At 42.4% G+C, this 14,292-nt stretch overlaps 1 protein-coding gene across 1 annotated transcript in view; it reads right to left on the bottom strand.

The window, feature by feature from the left end:
- The window catches only part of LOC126425220 (activating transcription factor 3), a 522,996-nt gene that overhangs the window by 331,573 nt on the left and 177,131 nt on the right, over nt 1-14,292 (bottom strand). The window lies entirely within an intron of this gene.

The raw sequence follows: 14,292 nt of genomic DNA, 5'->3' as shown, positions 1-14,292 counted from the left end.
TCCCTTTCTCATACACTGGATGAGTATAGTCTGGGTAATGTGCGTTTCGCTGTAAGAAAAGCTAGTATTTCAAGCATCTCATGATGTCACATCTTCTGAACTGTATGTCACACAACAATATAATTTTGTACGTTCATTCAGTGGTATATGTGGTTACTGCCTGCGAAATGTACTGTGAAGAGAGTCAGTAGTAAAGCAGTACTAAATTAAAGCCTCGTGTCTGATGCTCACGTCTTACTAGGTGAGATGCGGAAGTATAGTAAGAGATATTTTTTTCTCCTTTAACCATTTTATGGGAGTACCAGCGGCAAAAAAAGTTCGGAAATACACATAGTTTTAATGTGCCAGCAATTTGTTTTCACACCAGCGCACACTTGGCTGCCGAGTCGGCCAGGCTGCGGCTGAGCGACGCCTCCACTATGCAGGCTGCAGGCTGCTTCCTCCCACGAGTGCAGGAGCGCTGGTCCCGCGAGTCTGGCATGTCTGGATGGCAGCAGATGGGAGGGCGGGTCGCGAGAGAGCTTGGGTAACTCAGTCACTAGAGCACTTGCACGCGAAACGCAAATATACTGGGTTCGAGTCCTTGTCCGGTACTCAGTGTTAATCTGCCAGGACGTTCCAGTTTCTGAATGCTTTGAAATTATTGGTTGTTGGCAAGTCCCCACATTCTCAAATACTCGATGAACATATTCTGGGTAATTTGCGCGCCACGAGTTGCGCTGCCTCGAGACATACACTCAGTTTCTAATTTTAGTTCGAGACAGTCTGTGCTACACGTTTAAAGTCAAATTATACGTCTTAATGAGCAAAATTTCAAATTCGATCAATGGCTACATTTATGAAAAAATATCAGAAATCAAATTTTGTTTGCGCCTTAAATAACCAATCTGGAAGTGGGACATTGCAAATGTTTTAGCCGTTTAGTAATAATAGATGGCGCAGCACGAAGTTTCTACGCAAGGTACTGACTGTCATATCACAAATAACGCTTTCCAACCACTGTTTTGCAGAAAACTTGCCTGATTTACAGATAATTTGATAACTTGACATGGCAAAACGATCTATTAAATTGATTTCTGTCAGGAACAGTAATCTTTTTACTATTTTTTCAGCACGTTACTATTTTTGCGGTTTGCTTCATCAGACCTATCGAAATGAAACAATATTTACCGTTGCAATATCAGATACAAACTGGAGGAACACAGCAAAATACTGATGCGTAAACCGAGCGAGGTGGCGCAGTGGTTACACACTGGACTCGCATTCGGAAGGACGACGGTTCAATCCCGCGTCCGGCCATCCTGATTTAGGTTTTCCGTGATTTCCCTAAATCACTCCAGGCAAATGCCGGGATGGTTCCTCAGAAAGGGCACGGCCGACTTCCTTCCCCATCCTTCCCTAATTCGATGAGACCGATGACCACGCTGTCTGATCTCCTTCCCCAAACCAACCAACCAACCAACTGATGCGTAACATGTCACTTTGTACGCCAACATTAGATACATTCTATAAAATCGCATGTGATAACAATCAAATGTACCGAGCTAGGTGGCACGGTGGTCGGCACACTGGACTCGTATTCGGGAAGCCGACGGTTCCAACCCGCGTCCGGCCATCCCGAGTTACGTTTTCCGTGATGTCCGTAAATCTCTTCAGGCAAATGCCGGGACGACTCCTTTGAAAAGGCCACGGCCGGCTTCCATCCGTAATCCGATGGGAGCGATGAGCTCGCTGCTCGGTCCCCTGCCCCAAATCAACCAATAGCCAGATGTCGTCATTATGTTTACAAGGCACTCTGCTATAGCGCTCCGAAGTTACAGTACGTTAACTGCAAAGTTACGCATTAATAAACTCTGACATAATAACAATTTACATAATCTTACCATACGATACTACGATGGATGCCCCAGATATGAATTATGACTCACTGTTATAAAGAATCGGAAACAATGGAACATCTGTGAAATCCTAACAACGAAATTAAATTATTGTCCGTAAAGCGGTAGGCCGACTGTATAAAAATTTCATACGTCACGATCGCTTAAAAATATAGTCCCAGTAGCGGTTTCGGCACATCTTCAGATGTGGTTTATTCATCAAGATATAATGACACAGTACTTTGAAGATCATGAAGAATAAAATACGTCAATGAATGTTCATCGTACCGTCACATGCCAAAGGAGCCGGCCGTTGTGGCCGAGCGGTTCTAGGCGCTTCCCCGCAGGTTCGAATCCTGCCTCGGGCATCGATGTGTGTGATGTCTTTAGTTAGGTTGAAGTAGTTCTAAGTCTAGGGGCTGATGACCTCAGACGTTAAGTCTCATAGTGCTCAGAGCCATTTGAGCCGTGCGAGAGGAAGCGGTGCTCGCAGCGACCGGTCTTGGTCGTTACGGGCGCCATCGCTCAGCACAGGCTGGGTCGGCTTCCCTCGCGCGTACCCCGGGCGGCGGGTTGCCCTCCGAGGCGCCGCTCACGCAGTGCTGGGCTACGGCCGAAACTCCTCATTGCTGACTCTAGCACGGCCGCACAGGGGCCAAGTCGCTTCAGAACCTGCAGAGACTCGAAAAGTGGATATAAAAAAACTACTGCAAAGTTCTATTCTTTTTAAATTTTTGGGACCGCTGACCAAGAATCCGAGTCAAAATTACAAAATTAAAAATGTTGGATCCAACATGATGCATCATTAAACTACAAACTCAGCGGATTCTCGAAAAACTTCCGATATAATGTATCGTGTGCTCGCTAATAACGAACTGTTTACTGGCAACGTCAAACGGTCGTACCTCTGTTGAGCTCGGTTTCACCGTATCCACTATTCCGACAAAATTAATAGCAAGTATTTTTCACTAGCAGTAGTGAGCTGAAACAGACTGTCGTCAGACAAATTCGGCTGTACAGCCGCGAACTTGAAAAAGAAATCATTAAAAATGTTCATTAAGGAATTACCCACAATACATTGTCTGTTGATTAGTTTTCAGTTGCATAATGTAGCAGTTGTTTAATTCACTATTAATTAATTTAATAATTACTGAGCATTACCATAATTTCCACAATATTGCGCACGATTACAAAGTGTTTTGCATTATTGCACAATAAATGTCTACCGCGTGTCACAATCCCAGGGTTGAAAATGACCGTCCACTAGAAACGCGCAAATAAGCGCAAGCAAATACGTTTGAAATCGTTAAGGTAGCAGGTGAGCCACTTACAAAAGTGGACCCGCGCGGAGAGAATTTTGTAGCCAACGATTGCGGATAGTATAGGTAGTTGTTTGGCTTTAAGTAGACACACCCCATTACATCGGTTAAGAAGTCACTATACATACCTTCTTTACCGCCCCCGTCATATTTTACCCTGACAACTGCGCTGTCATGTGTCAAACAGGCCACAAAAACAGTATCTGAAAAATGTGTCCTCGTCCGCTTCACTGTTTCGCGGCGACTGCCTAGGCAGGTAACTGGGAAGCGACCGCGGCTTTGTTCCAGCAAACACCGGTGTCATCCGCACACGATTCCCTGGCACTAACGTCGGGCTGCGCACCTGCCGCGTCACAACACAAAACAGACAGCTGTCTCACAGAGGCAATAAACGTGGCGCATATAAAGGTTGCGCAATATGAAACTGCCTCAGAAAACATTTGATGCACCTTAACATAGGCAAACATTGTTACATCATCCGTACCCGAGCAAAATGAAATAGGTTGCATCGCCTTATTTAAGGCGCGTCAAATATTTTCCGAAGCAATTTTGTTTCGTGCACGCTGTACCATGGGTCATTAATTAATGCAAATGAACTGAAAATTCTTCTTTGTTTCTGGTAGTTTTGACTTATAACAGGAATCGACTGAGTACCCTCCGCTTTCTTCTGTGTTTCTCCCTCTTAGCCCGCCGGAGTGGCCGTGCGGTTCTAGGCGCTACAGTCTGGAACCGCGTGACCGCTACGGTAGCAGGTTCGAATCCTGCCTCGGGCATGGATGTGTGTAATGTCCATAGGTTAGTTAGGTTTAAGTAGTTCTAAGCTCTAGGAGACTGATGACCACAGCAGTTAAGTCCCATAGTGCTCAGAGCCATTTGAACCATCTCCCTCTTCCTTCATCAACTACCAACTTCTTCCATTTCTAATGTCATCCATCACTGTCCCATTTCCTCTCGTCTCCCTCTCTCATGTGCAATTTTTCCTTCGTTGTCCTTCCTTGCAAGCAATTTCTTCCAAATGCACGTCCAAGCGAAGATATCTTCTTTCGTGTCCCAATGTTTGAAATAATTTGTAAGTAACTTCTAGTTCCCTAAACAGTCATTCACATTTTAAATATTTTTCTCCACAACCACATTTCGACAATAACCACCATTGTTTCCTCTTTCTTTTTCACTGATTTCCTGCCGTATAACAACTACATCCCGAATAAAACTCGTTGCGAATCTTCGCTCTACCGAAATTATTTTCGTTGTCACCAAACATTTCACCTGTCAAATTTTTTCCACAGATATTCTACTTCCACATGAAACTGCAGCTCCTACGATATGGATTGTCAGTTGGGAAAGACGCTTTTTAATTACATCCTTACTGAGTTATTTAACCACGAAACTTTAGGATCATAGTCCTCCCTCCCACATTTTACCAGGAATTCTAGATTTTTACATTATATTCATTATGGCGAGCATGTTAATAGCTACACCTAACGTAGAAGGTAACATTTGGAAATCACTTGTTATAAATCGAGCTGAAATGAAGAGATCTTACATATGTTCGTGACAAGTGCAACAATAATCATAAAAATGGCCAGGTGCGAGTACAAAGTTAATTATGAAGGCTGAAAGTTTATCCATCCTGGAAATCGAGCAAGTCGACGATTTTTGCCCCTTATTGGTATTGATACTGGCAAGATGACAGTCCCGGGAATTCCAAGTTTCTAATTTTAAGTTTCAAGTTGGATAAAAAATGACAAAGAGATATTTTGAGTGTGATATAATTACAAATTCCCTTTACTTGTACTTTGAAATCTTCCTTACTTCCAAATTTCAGTCAACTGTAAGTACCTTACAGGTTTCAATGAGTGAGTTTACGAGTAACAAAATATGTGATATAATTTTTTTTATTTCATTGCCTTAGAAGCTTAAACTCTTTTACACCGCCAGGATGGCGTTAATTTCAATTTCATTCTTCAACTATTTCCCGGGAAGAGGTTTTTAACAGTCGGACAGACTGAGGTACGGAACATTAAAAACATATGCAATTTAGGTCTGCGGAGGTTCGAGTCCTCCCTCGGGCATGGGTGTGTGTGTTTGTCCTTGGGATAATTTAGGTTAAGTAGTGTGTAAGCTTAGGGACTGATGACCTTAGCAGTTAAGTCCCATAAGATTTCACGCACATCTGAACATCTGCAATTTAGGTAGGAGACTGATCGAGAACTAACAAGAGAAAGAAGCGTAAATGGGAGAAAACGGAACATTCGCTTTACTAATAATCTGGATTACAATGACACTAATTTTAATGATTTAGGATGCAAAATCAGCTGTATTATTACATATTTATTGTGCTACGACCTGTTTCGTTTTCAGGACATCTTCAGGCTAACACAACGCGACAATCTGAAGATGTTCTAAGAACGAAACACGTCGTAGGACAATAAATGTGTAACCAGAGGAAAAAGACTGACTGAAAAGTTGGGCATCAGCTGCCTAATTCTTCCTTCCTCAGCACCTTTCAAATTTTACCCAAAGATTTTGGTATGCGAATATACTCATGCTCTCTTTAACAGGCAACCCATCTTTCACTCCGACAAACTGTCTTAACTGTAATTTGCTCATAGCCACTTATCTGTCGGCGTAAGTCGCTCACATCCACCCACTCCACTCACTCATTCATTCATTCATCCCAACCCGCTGTCACTGTCACAGTCTCCTGTCCCACAGCCACATTCTCTTTCGTTCTGTCCTGCTACCGCTGTCTCCCCTCAAAGCCATTCTTTCTCTCCTGCTCTCTCTTATTGCTACTGCAATATCTAATTCATTCCTTTCCACTGCAGCTGTCTCTCCTCAGAGTCGCGATATCTCTCTCCCTTGTTGTGCTAGACTCTATCTCTCAATATCACTGGCTCCCACACAATTTCACCTTCAACTTCTATTTATTCCTCTGCCACTGACATTGTCTCCTCCACTCGTTTCCTAGCACTGTTCTGCCACTGTCAACTATATTCCACTGCCACCGTGTCCCTCTCTTTCCCTCACACTGCCACTGTGTCTCTCGCTCTTTCCATACCACAACCATTCTCTATTACTTTACAGTGTTTATAACTTTCTCGTCTGCTCCTCCGGCCACTCTCATTCTCTCTCAGCATAAAAAAGTGTGAATATGTTTGCATGACACAAGTTTTGGGAAAATGTCTAAAAGCTGCGCAGGAAGGTACCACACTTTTTACTCAGTCTTTTAAATAAACAGGAACACATTCGCATATTTAGCGCTCCGACAGGAGCACTTGTCCGCTGGTCCCCTTCTCTTACTTGCTAAAGCACGTCACGTGACTGTTACGAAAGGAATTATGGGTCAGCAAAATTTTGCTAGTGTGCTTAAGTGAAACTGCAGTGGCGAAAACTATATAATTTTATACCTCAGACTGAATTTTATGTGCACAAAAATTCTGCATGTGCTTCAGTACTACAACAATGTGGAGTTGCGGAAATCCTTCTGATGATAGTGGAGATAGGGGTTTCTCCGTGCTACATCACTTTATAAACCATGTTTTGGCGTCACATCGAATTTTACTTCCACAAGTAGGGTAATTTTGACATTGTGGGTCTCGGAAACGGATGAAGTTAACATGAAAACTTTTAAAGTTCGATATCGGGATCTTAGGAATAGGTCGTAAAAATTTCGGCCATTATCTGAGCACAGCCGTCTTGGAATCTGCTGCCCGGTTTTGGTACCCAAAAACCACGTTTTTGGGGTGTTTCTCGATAATGGTTAAAGATTTTTGAAAACTGAAAGGACTTCTAGATAAATGGCTAAGGAATACACCGTTATAATTTGGGCAATTTGGTGCAATTATTCATTATTCATTCGTTTCACACCGGATTTTACGTCCGCAGTTTACATAAACAAGTAGGATAACTTTGAACCTCCGTACCTCGGAAACGGATAAAGATATCAAGAACATTTTCAAGACTGTTCGAGATCGGTATCTTACGAATACATCGTAAAAATTTCAGCGTTTTGCTGTGTATAGCCGTCATAGAATCCGCCGTTCGGTTTTGGTACCCAAAAACCAAGTTTTTTTGTTTTCCTCAGGGACCACCCACGAATTAAATAGTGCCTCCATAAGTCCGTTAAGGCGCACAGTAGATCACGTGTAAAGCTCAATGAATCAGCCGGTAGTACGGAAACTGACTCTATACTGTAGGATAGTAACAGTAAGACGATCCTTCTGTTGGATATACAGATGGTCTCTAGCCCACGGGATATCGGAAACACTTGACCTTAACTTTCTATCACGAACAGAACCCGATGTATGAGCACCCGCAAAGTTTTTACGTGCAGCTTTTTGAAACGTGTTATACAGGTGAGGTGGTTCTGAGTCGTCATCAAATTTGCTTTACTGTTTGACAGCGGCAAAACTGGCCGCATACGTTAATTTTTGGAGGAAAGCTATGAGGCTACAGACCGAAGTGCCACATCAGCTTCTTGTTGAAAGCAACAGCGTGTCGAATTGTGCGGACACTGCAGGGGGCCTTGTTCCAGTGGGGGACGTCGGCAGCAAACGAGTAATTTGTGATTATTTTTTTGTACTTTTACGAGTGGGCAGAACTAGGGTACTAGGTAAGTGAGGCCTCACGTTTCGAGTAGGACGAGATGACAGTTACCTGACCTCCGTCGTTCCCTCAGCGCACGGCAGTCACGTGGCTTGTCGGGCCGCGACCAACCACGATGTTCGTAGGTGCATTGACGTGGCCACACTGACGGATGTTGCACGCGAGCGTTCACGGTTAGCCAAAGCCGTCCAGTGTTTCACTACGCGCGCCGTGCTGGGTCACGTCGCAGTAGTGGAGGTCGGCGGGAACAGTGATTACACAAGTTTCCGTATGACGTCATTTGGAAAACTACCGACGGAAAAAGGAAACCGCAACACCAAGGAGGAGTTGTGCGACATAAACGAAAACCGGTAGCCGTGCTTCTAGATGTGGGAGAGGGCGTCTATTACAATTTTCGCCAGCCTGACGGTGCCACTAGGAGAACGCACATCAGGTTTTCTTTAAGCACACGCTGTAACGGTCGTCAGCGTCAGTTACCTTTGAGACTGGCCGTGGTGAATGAAGAATGCTTTTAAGGCGACAAAGACGCCATTGTCAACACCTCGCTGAGATTGAACGAGGCCGTGCACTAGGGCTACCAGAAGCTGCTTGTACCTTCTGCGATACTGCAGGAAGACTTGGCAGGAATGTAGACACTGTACGTGATACAACCGCGAGGGAAGACCATCGCGGTCGGCATATCACTCTCGAGAATCCTACTGCATCTACAGCAGGAATTCGAAGAGCCGTTGGCACGACAGTGATACAACCAACTGTTACAAATCCGTCATTTTCAGGACATCGTGTAGTGTGCTTTCCACTGACCTCAAACCACCGCCACCAGCGACTTCAGTAATAGCCATGTTGTGGTTGGAAGGAACGCAGTTGGGAGTCTGCAACCAACCTTTCTGCGTGCCAGATGCACTGCACCCACAACTGAAGTTATGACAGCAGGAGCACTACAGCGGTTATCCCACGCACCCTGACTGCAGATTTGTACGTCAGTCTGGTGATTCGACCTATTGTGCTGCCATTCACCAAGAGCATTCCTGGGGATGTTTTCCAACAGGATAACGCTCGCTGCTGTACCCCAACTTGCTCCATAGTGAGTCGACATGTTGCCTTGACCTACTCGATCACCAAATCTGTCTCGAATCATCGTCGGATGACAACTCCAGCGTCATCCACCAACAGCACTAACTGTCCCTGTATTGATCGACCAAGCGCAACAGGTACGGAACTCCATCCCACAAACTGACATCTGCCGCCTGTACAGCACAATGCACGCACATCTGCATTCTTGTATTCGACATCCTGGATGCTACACCGGTTATTAATGTACCAGCATTTCACATTATCAATGGCGTACCTCGCACTTACATCAACCTGTCGTCTTGCAATCTTAATTACTTATACATGTTACCTAGACAAATGTATTCCCGAAATTTCATTACATTAATTGTTTTCTGGCATTGTCTGACGATTTTTTTCCCGCCACTGTATGTTCTGAAATTTCCGGAGTGCACCGAGGCAAGCGGAAGCCTTCCGCTTGCATTTTCCGCTCGGCTACTGCTGCGTCGACCTCGGGGAAGATCAGTTCGGATTCCGCAGAAATGTTGGAACACGTGAGGGAATACTGACCCTACGACTTATCTTAGAAAATAGATTAAGGAAAGGGAAAACTACGTTTCTACCATTTGTAGACTTAGAGAAAGCTTTTGACAATCTTGACTGGAATACTCTCTTCCAAATTCTGAAGGTGGCAGGGGTATAATACAGGGAGCGAAAGGCTATTTACAATTTGTATAGAAACCAGATGGCAGTTTTAAGAGTCGAGGGGCTTGAAAGGGAAGCAGCGGTTCGGAAGGGAGTGAGACAGGGTTGTAGCCTGTCCCCGATGTTATTCAATCTGTATATTGAGCAAGCAGTGAAGGAACCAAAAGAAACTTTCAGAGTAGGCATTAAAATCCATGGAGAAGAAATAAAAACTTTGAGGTTCGCCGACGACATTGTAATTCTGTCAGAGACAGCAAAGGACTTGGAACAGCAGTTGTACGGAATGGATAGTGTCTTGAAAGGAGGATATAAGATGAACATCAACAAAAGCAAAACGAGGATAATGGAACGTAGCCGAATTAAGTCGGGTGATGCTGAGGGAATTAGATTAGGAAATGAGACGCTTAAAGCGGTAAAGGAGTTTTGCTATTTGGGGAGCAAAATAACTGACGATGGTCGAAGTAGAGAGTATATAAAATGTAGACTGGCAATGGCAAGGAAAGCGTTTCTGAAGAAGAGAAGTTTGTTAACATCGAGTATAGATTTAGGTGTCAGGAAGTCGTTTCTCAAAGTATTTGTATGGAGTGTAGCCATGTATGGAAGTGAAACATGGCCGATAATAGTTTGGACAAGAAGAGAATAGAAGCTTTCGAAATGTGGTGCTACAGAAGAATTCTGAAGATTAGATGGGTAGATCACATAACTAATGAGGAAGTATTGAATAGGATTGGGGAGAAGAGAAGTTTGTGGCACAACTTGACTCGAAGAAGGGATCGGTTGGTAGGACATGTTCTGAGGCATCAAGGGATCACCAATTTAGTATTGGAGGGCAGCGTGGAGGGTAAAAATCGTAGAGGGAGACCAAGAGATGAATACACTAAGCAGATTCAGAAGGATGTAGGTTGCAGTAAGTACTGGGAGATGAAGAAGCTTGCACAGGATAGAGTAGCATGGAGAGCTGCATCAAACCAGTCTCAGGGCTGAAGACAACAACAACAACAACAATAACAACACTGCTGCGTCCGGACTGTTTTCTGATACAGCACCGTCACACAGTCGAGAACAATAGAGGGCAAATTTTCGTGGAGTTCTGAAGCTATTAATTTCCATTGGTGTTCAGAGAAACATCACTCAACGTACACTCCTCGCTTGAACGGGTGATACGGTCTGATGTCATTCTCTTTTATGGCACTCTTTCAAATTTTATCTTGGCTTCAGGCCTATCTCTGATGCAAAACTGAGGTGAGGTGATCTAACTCGGTTATAGCGCCAGTGTTAAATTTTCCAAGAGATACAGAGGGATCTCGATTGTGCACGTTGCTGATTGGCCGACACCGATTTAATGTTTCATCCGGCAGCCGCTTAGCAACCGAGTGCCGTCTGTGAAAGAAAGCGGGAGCCCCACAGATAAAGCCCTGCTAGCGTACGCTGACGATACCGCTATTTATAGTAACACTGCGAGATGAGCTAATCCTCCGATACAGGAACTCAGGTACACAAAGCAAAAGTGGAAATCGCGTAGTATCGAACACGTACGCTTTTTCGACATTTTTTTCTGAAGATTATGTTGTAACATTTTCCACACTAAACAGTACTAAATAATACGTTACTCAATACGATCATAAAACGCAATGTCGTAAGGACATGCGTTCGACGGTTTTTTCCACCCTTTGCATTCAAGTAGCTCAAATTTTTAGAGGGTTGTGTCGGATATGAAATTGTAATGAGCAAAAAAGTCATTTTTGTTGCAAAATATTTTAATTGGATGGTTGTAAACTTGAATGTCACAGAGTCCGTCAACTTGTTTCTTGCTGAAACCCGCTGCTAGCTGCAACCTCACTGATTCTGCTGTCCTCAGACTAAAGTCTTCACATCTTTTCACATAATAAAGTAAAACTCTTTAACCGCTTTCCCTTTTGTCTTACTGAACCGATGCTTTATTTTCAGTTGCTCTGTATACTTGCACACTAGATTTAACAACTTATCTTTACTTGAAAGCATAATATGGCTATCTAAACTTTTAACGTGACCGTAAAACTGTTTCCCATCATTACCTGAATGTTTTCAAAAAATTAAGAAAAATAAAGAAGAAACTCATTACTTCCTAAATCAGGTTTCATGGCCACATCCCTGTTTCGCCACTAAAGCTTTCAGTCTATCATCTACTGTACTATGTTGGTCCTGAACCATACTAACTCACTTACCTGATTGTCTTTTCAATATCTTTAACTTTTTCTACATCTTCCTTTATGTTGTTATCGTACCATGTATGTCCTGACTTCTCCTGCTTGATAGGCAACAAAAATTTCATTTTCAAAATTTTATGTATACATTGCCCGAACTAAAAATAACGTCTTGGCACAATGTACTCGTGAACAGGTATAATCTTACGTTAACGGTTTTACAAAATACAAGTATTATACGTAATAAGGAAATGTAGTTATACCTTGAGCAAACAGAGTTTTTGTTGTTTTACTACCCATGTATGTTTTGTAGAAGGTTCTCCATCTTCAGGGGGTTTTCTTTATTATCTATTGAACAGCTTACAAAGACTTAATGCATAATGATATTTATAAGTTTTTGAGATTATAATATTTATATTACCGTAAGTATTGATAGAAATATTAACATCGACAATAAATATATACCTTATTATTACGTGGTGGCGTTGACAATCCTGTGTGGTTTTTGCACAACAGTTTTAATTATTTCCTTGCAGTAGGTCATCTGCAATTAGAAAGGTCTATCATGGTTCTCTTACGCATTTCTCACAACTTTTTAAGGTATAACAGGACGCTGCCCGCTTTTTTATTCTTTCTATAACACTACTGCCGTTATATCATGTTGTTTTGTAAACAAAGATTCGCTGTTTTACTCTGTGACAAGCATTTTTTAGGTTACAGCACTAGTTCTCGAAAAATGTGTTGGAATGTACGCTGATTGTGAATAGGCTTTATGAAATGGTGACTGGGGTGGGGGAGCGCACTACGTAAGTAAATCTGTGTAATCTTTGTAGTCCTCGTGTTTTCGAGTTGCTAAAGATATCTAAGTGAAGCTTCCTAGCACACATTGTTTGTATGAAGTTCACTTGTCCTGCCATCTTGTGCTGGGTGTTCTGGGTCAGAATTTTAAATTTTGCAGCGATATTAGGCTGTGGGTGTGTGTGTCAATGTTGTTTGGTTGTGTGTTTGTGTTGTGTGTGTGTGTGTGTGTGTGTGTGTGTGTGTGTGTGTTTGTGTGTGTGTGTGTGTGTGTGTGTGTGTGTGTGTGTGTCTTTAGTTTTCTGATAATTCCCTTAGAGCTGAGAACAGCGTTTCATTGCATACCGCTATTTTCATTCTTCACTTCTTTTCATTCCACTAGGGCTCTTTGTAGATTGTAATTTTCTGCTCTTATTAATTTCTGTAGAGTCCTTTAGCAATTGTTAAGTCTGTGTTAATGTCTGTTGATCTGTGCTTCTTGTCCATGAAATGGTCTGCAAATGCGTAATGACTGCTATGACTCTTAAGTGCCTTTCTGTGTTCTGTGTACCCAAAACCGAAATTTCTGCTTGTTTGTCAAATATAAATTGAGTTGCGGTCTTGATACAAGAGATGGGACATACTATATGTGTTGTGTTTGTCTGTGTTAGTATTTGAGTTCCATTTGTATAGAGTTGTCTGTATTCTGTACGCAATTTGCAGTCTTTGTTTTTTGAATATATTGCCTATTCTGTTAACTGATTTGTTGCTGTAAGTGAGGGTGCGTGCCGTTTGTGTGTTGTTGTGGATGCTTATTTTTCAGATATTATCCGTGTGTTTGCGTTCTGCGTGACCTGTGGTTGTATACCGTTGTCGATAGGTTTGCTGCTTTGTGTGGGATGTGCCTTTCATTTTTGTTTTAATATTTGGTTTAGTTTGCCTGTTACGTTTGTTTTGTATCTGCTATTTGTCTGATTATTTGCAGCTCATTTTTGTAGCCCTAATCGAGTGGAATTATTTTCCGTCTGTGTAGCATGTGTCGGAACTTACATTCCTTGTGGATAATGGGATTATTTGTTAATATATTATTGCGCTACAACTTGTCGGTTTCGGAATTTGGAAAATTGGTATTGGGTAATACGTCTGTGTTGTGATATCTAACAAATTTAGTTTTTTGTCCTTTTCTGAGTGTAAGGTGAATTTTATCTGTTTCACCTATAAGGGCGTATGACGTCGTTTACGCAAGGATACCAGCATATTATTCTGTATTGTTTGGGTTTCGCTAGGATTTCAAATATTTTGTTTTCAGTGTGATTTACGAAGATGTTCCACTGAAGATGATCCCATGGGGAGCCTGTTCCGTTGTGAGAGGAACTGGTTGTCAAATGTGGCATAGTCATGTTCTGTGATTAATTTTAGAATGTTTATTATTTCTTTTATGTGGGGTTTGGGGTTGTCTTTTTGTTGTTCTAATTTATTTGATGATGTTGATGGTTTCTGTGGTGGATGTGATGTCAAATGATATGAGTTTGGCTTTTGTTACTATATTGATGTGTTTGACATTTTCCATAAGCTCTTCAGTGTGTATATACTTCTGCCATTTGTGTACGTACAATGTTTCCGTAAGAGAGAGTGATATGTGGATGTAGTTCTGTAATTTATGAGTGGCTGTACTGGTGTATCCTCTTTATAGATCTTTGGTAGGCTGTTTAGAGTGGGCATCCTGGGGTTCTTTTGTTTCAGCCATTTTACTTCCCGTTTTGAGATTACGTA

The sequence above is a fragment of the Schistocerca serialis genome, chromosome 10 (assembly GCF_023864345.2).
Source record: "Schistocerca serialis cubense isolate TAMUIC-IGC-003099 chromosome 10, iqSchSeri2.2, whole genome shotgun sequence".
Lineage (NCBI taxonomy): Eukaryota > Metazoa > Arthropoda > Insecta > Orthoptera > Acrididae > Schistocerca > Schistocerca serialis.
Note: the sequence above shows the minus strand (reverse complement) of the source record. Positions and strands in the feature narration are given on the sequence as shown.